The sequence below is a fragment of the Diplotaxodon limnothrissa genome, linkage group LG18 (genome assembly GCF_057381915.1).
Source record: "Diplotaxodon limnothrissa isolate DT_005_m linkage group LG18, D_limnothrissa_male_GT1.1, whole genome shotgun sequence".
Lineage (NCBI taxonomy): Eukaryota > Metazoa > Chordata > Actinopteri > Cichliformes > Cichlidae > Diplotaxodon > Diplotaxodon limnothrissa.
In genome coordinates, this window is record NC_140613.1 from 6,588,925 (window position 1) to 6,594,530 (window position 5,606).

General features: G+C 44.5%; 1 pseudogene; it reads left to right on the forward strand.

Annotated features, from left to right (window-relative positions):
- Positions 1-3,233: 3,233 nt before the first annotated feature.
- On the forward strand, positions 3,234-5,049 carry LOC146612996 (frizzled-8 pseudogene; annotated as a pseudogene).
- The last annotated feature ends 557 nt before the right edge of the window (positions 5,050-5,606 follow it).

Sequence of the window (5,606 nt, forward strand, 5' to 3'; positions counted from 1 at the left end):
GTTCTCATCTATATAGGTTCCCCCAGTTCTGCAAGCTGATCGTTCTCGTTTACGTGCCTCACCCTCCTTCCCCCTTTCAATTCTTTAACTTCTTGACTTCTATTTAGTACACGGGGATCTGCCAGGCCCGGGAGCCATCGCCAGTCCCCCTCGAGGCCTTCCCCAAACCGCAGCTCAATTCATGTCCAAGCTTTCACCTTTACCTACTAAAACGCTGTCAAACCTAAAATGAGGACGTGGGCCCAGCTAGTGAATTAGCTTTTATTTGTTAACATACAGCATTCATCTAAGTTAGTGAAAAAAGAAAAATGAAAATGCTTCAAAGAAAAGCAATCAGGCCATTTCTGCCCACACCTGTTGGAGCAAGGACAGGTAAACATCCCACAAACTGGCGGTTGTGACTGTAGGCCTGAACGCTCCTCATTCTCTAACCTCTGAAAAAATCACAGCTCAGCATACACTTTGGTTTAAGATTATTCTCTTTGTCATTAGCTCTGATATGTTATTTATGCAGACGTGTGGAAAGAGTTGATGTGTTGCTATCAGCAGTTGATAGTTGCTTCTGGCCACATCGCAGTATGCACTTTGTCATTGTTTTCATATTTATGCATGCAATTGAACTGGAAGTAATATTCTTCTTGCTACTCCTCGGCAGTCTCAGACCATTCTACTATTTTTCAACTCCTTCCACACAAAGTGAAGTCAGCTGATTACAGTGAGCAGGAAAAGGACTATTTGTTTTTGTTTCCTTTTTTCTGTCTGTCCATATTGCAGGTAAATGAAGTGCATGTAACTCAAGTCATGACTTGGGTTTTGAAAAGTTTTCTTAATGTGCAAATGTGCTGACACATTTGTAACTGGAAACACTTTAATATGCTGAAATATACTTTAAATTATTATCTGAAGAGAGTTGAAGGTTAACTGGGAATTCAGGATGGATCCAGGGGAATTTGGCAAGAATATATTTTTATTTTGAAAAACCGCAATTATACCACTGACAGAATCCGATTAGTTCTGTGCATTCTTCCTTTAGAATAGAAGAACCTCTGTTTTTACGTGTTAGATAATCTGAGGGCTAGTTTTAAGTTCTTCTGTATGTTGCGAGGTTAACCTATACGTTTGGGATTAGATTGACTTAAAAGAAAAAAAATATGTATCTTATAAATAAAGCTGTGATAGAACAACAGCTATCCATATTTAGAAAGACATGTTTGTCTGATAATGGTAAATAAAAGCAGTTTTGCTCTTTTATTGATTTGATTAGAGGTTTTCTTATTGAGAGTTTAGCCAGAAACCACACAACCCCACACATTGGAGAATCCAAACCCAGCTGAAACAAGCAGCCTTTTGCAAATACTGGAGTTTGGGGCTAATTAGTTCTGATAAAACCTGTGGATTGGAAACACACTGCCTGTCTGCCAAACTGTCTCAGCTCCATTTGAAGCTGCTGAATCCAATAAGAAGTGTGAATGACTTTAATTAGTGCTATCACAATGCTGTATTTGCCCATGTTAGCTTATTCTCTTAGAGCTGAGCTCTGAAACTGTTTGCAAACACACACACACACACACACACACTATCCTGTCTATTAGGCCTGTGGTGTGTTGCAGTAATCGCTGGCCCAGCATGATCTTACTGAAACATTGGCACCAGCATTAAGACAAACAGCCCCCTCCCTTTCAAACAAGACGACCCCCTGCTGTGCGCTAACAAGACTATAGCAACCACCCTTACCACACACACATTTTCCCCGTAGTAGTTATCCTACATGCAAGAAGACACATGCAAATGTGCATGTACAAACATTTTCATGTAGGCCACAGAAACATATTTACATTGTAAGATATAAGGGCAGGAGTTTTTTCATTGCACTGGATTGTGTCTAAATGACAGACGGCATCAAAAAGGAGTGTTTCCTTGTGGCCTTCACAACCATTTGTTTACAGAAGATTAGTGAAATTAATTTTATCAAGCTCATCTTCAATGTGAACCAGGAGTTTTGCATGCAAAACTGAGTTTATACTGGTTTCCAATTAAAAACCAGAGAAACTAGTTTGTCCATGTGGCTTTAAACAGCGAATGAGCAAAACTGTTTTCTCTTTAGATTTAGACAAGTTAAAATTTGAATGGATCAGGCACTGATGATTGGGAATATGCTGTATCATCAGCAGCAATGACAGCTCTTTTTTCCTACTTGTATAGGTTGGGACTGGAAGATGTTTGATCCACTGATTAACTTGAAAGATTGTCAATGAAAACCAGCTAAAGTACAGAGCAGGCTTCACTGGGGGAAGACAGCCATATTTTTTTGTTTAATTCATTAATTTGACAACATTAATGAACCGAGAAATCCTGTGAAATTAGTCAAAAAGCTAATTTTCAGAAACTGCCCAGATATTAAAGTAGCATTCTTAAATTCTAACTTAAGAGCTGTGACAGAATAAAGTGATCTGGTGTTGTGTAGGTACAAGATGTAATATTTCCATCCTCTGCAGATGAATCCTGTGAGTCTGCTGAGAATCTGATTTGCTTACTATTTTGGTAATGGCAATCACTACAGCACTTGATGCTCCTTATCATTTGAAGGTAGACGTTATAAATTCAGTAGAAAAAACAGCTAACATTTTAGTTTTCTCCTTCATTTCATGTTGCATTTTTGAGAAAATGAATGATTGAGTCAAGTGTTTTGACCTACAACCCACCACCAAGAGAACAGGCACTAATGTATTAAGTCCACACCCTAATTAGTTCATTTGTATCCTATTAGTTGGCTGTCTGCATTCCTATTTACATTCCTGCATAATGTATTTATTTTTTGATAACTTTTCCTTGTTTGTAAAGGGCGCTGTGACTCTGCGTCTGTGTGTGTCTCTTGGGGGAGTGCAAACAAGGGCAAAGTGATTATAACCCTTCCACCAGGGTGAACATTTTAAACAAACACCTATAGAAGGAAGTCTTGATTGACTTGACTTACTCTTCCTCTCCGCCCAGGCTGAGGGAGTGTCCTCTTCCAGCTCGTATAAAGCCAAATGCTCCCGTGTGTTACAGAGCATGCAGGCAGAGACGCGGTGCTGCACCGACACAAAGGAGTGAGAGAGAGAGGGAGGGTAGACTGGAAGTATCCACAGATTTTCAGAAAGTAAAACGCCTGTGTTGGATATCACACGTACTAAACATACTCGCAAACTGCGTGCGCATTAGCATGAGTTTGGCACTTCTCCTGGATTAACTGGACTTGCAGCCTGCTTGCAAAAAGCAAGTTCGCTCTGACTTTGGAGGACAAAACGCGCACAGAAAACAACGATGGATAGGAGCATCCCGGGATGGTGCGTGCTGTTAACCCTGGTTCTGCACGGAACGCGCTGCTTGGCTGCCAAAGAGCTCCAGTGCCAGGAGATCTCCGTACCTCTGTGCAAAGGCATCGGCTACAACTACACCTACATGCCCAACCAGTTCAAACACGACACGCAGGACGAAGCCGGCCTGGAAGTGCACCAGTTCTGGCCGCTGGTGGAAATAAAGTGTTCCCCCGACTTGCGCTTCTTCCTCTGCAGTATGTACACACCGATCTGCCTTGAAGACTACAAGAAACCGCTGCCACCGTGCAGGAGTGTGTGTGAGCGGGCCAAAGCTGGATGTGCGCCGCTCATGAGACAGTACGGCTTCCCGTGGCCAGACCGGATGAGATGCGACCTGCTGCCCGAACAAGGCAACCAGGACACGCTGTGCATGGACTACAACCGCAGCCAGACCACCACTGTCTCTCCTGTGGTGGCGAAGCCAACCAACCGACCCTTAAAGCCGTACAACACCAAGAAGAAGAGCGGCTATGGTCGTGGGATCCCCGGTAAGCACAAACCAGCAGCGTCTACGTGTGAAACGGGATGCTTCTGCCGTGCGCCCATGGTGCCCGTTACCAGCGACAGCCACCCTCTGCACAACCGCGTTAAAACTGGACAGATCTTGAACTGTGCCATTCCGTGCCACAACCCTTACTTTACACCAGAAGAGAGGACTTTTACTGCCTTTTGGATCGGCCTGTGGTCGGTTCTGTGTTTCATCTCCACTTTTGCAACTGTGGCGACCTTTTTAATTGATATGGAGAGGTTTAAGTACCCGGAGCGCCCCATCATATTCCTCTCCGCCTGCTACATGTTCGTGTCAGTTGGATATATTGTCAGACTGATCGCTGGACACGAAGAAGTTGCCTGCAATAGAGAAAACGGCGGAGAATACATTCACTATGAAACCACTGGTCCTGCTCTTTGTACCATCGTTTTTCTGCTGATCTACTTCTTTGGCATGGCCAGCTCGATCTGGTGGGTGATTCTGTCCCTCACTTGGTTTCTCGCTGCAGGTATGAAGTGGGGTAACGAGGCAATAGCCAGTTACTCACAGTACTTTCATTTAGCCGCCTGGCTCATTCCCAGCATGAAGTCCATCGCGGTTCTGGCTCTGAGCTCAGTGGACGGGGACTCCGTAGCCGGGATTTGCTATGTAGGCAACCAGAATTTGGACAACTTGCGGGGCTTTGTGTTGGCACCGCTGGTTATCTACCTGTTCATCGGTACCATGTTTCTGCTGGCCGGCTTCGTCTCGCTGTTCAGGATCAGGAGTGTTATCAAACAAGGAGGCACAAAAACTGATAAACTGGAGAGGCTGATGATCAGGATAGGAGTTTTCACTGTTTTATATACAGTCCCGGCCACTGTCATAGTGGCGTGTTACTTTTACGAGCAGCATAACAGGCAGACGTGGGAAATTACGCACAACTGTACGTGCATGACGGACCCGAACAGGCAGAGGCCAGACTATGCTGTGTTTATGCTGAAATACTTCATGTGCCTCCTGGTGGGTATCACGTCGGGAGCTTGGATCTGGTCCGGGAAGACCTTGGACTCCTGGAGGACTTTTTGCACGCGGTGCTGCTGGGGTAGTAAAGCCTCAGCGGGCTCCATGTACAGTGACGTGAGCACTGGACTGACCTGGAGGTCTGGGACGGCCAGTTCCGTCTCCTGCCCCAAACAGATGCCACTTTCCCGGGTTTGATCAGGTGGATTGGACGCCCAGTTGCCCAATCTCATGTCATTTGACACTAAAGACTTAAAACCAGCTTTCTGGGGGCAATGTGTCATAGAGAATGATTTTTGTTTTGTTTTTAATGGGTAAATTATTAAACGTCAGTCCCCAAACTGCTAGTTAAAGTCAAGCTTTGTTCCTGAGCACTCCCCTAATGTGAAAGTTTAATGGATTTATGCTCCGGTTTGCTTATAAAACTTAGATCAGTTTGACTTATGGAAAGTGCTCTTCCCTTGCCTTCTTCCAGTGACGTCCAGGGGTTTTGAATAGAGGGTTTGAGAGGGGGAGGGGTGACTAATTGTGTTGGGATTGTCCATCAGCGTGTTGTAATTAGCACATTAATGAGCGCCTAATGGCTTCTCTTTAAATAATGAGACTGCCAGCAGCAGAACAATGTACCTGGCACGAAGAATGCAGAGTCTTATCTGGGCTTAATTGAATGCACACAGCTGACAAGATCCCCCTTGTCGATAGGTTATATGGTATATCTGAGTATCTCCTTATTCTCACTGCAAAGAGCCGCTGTG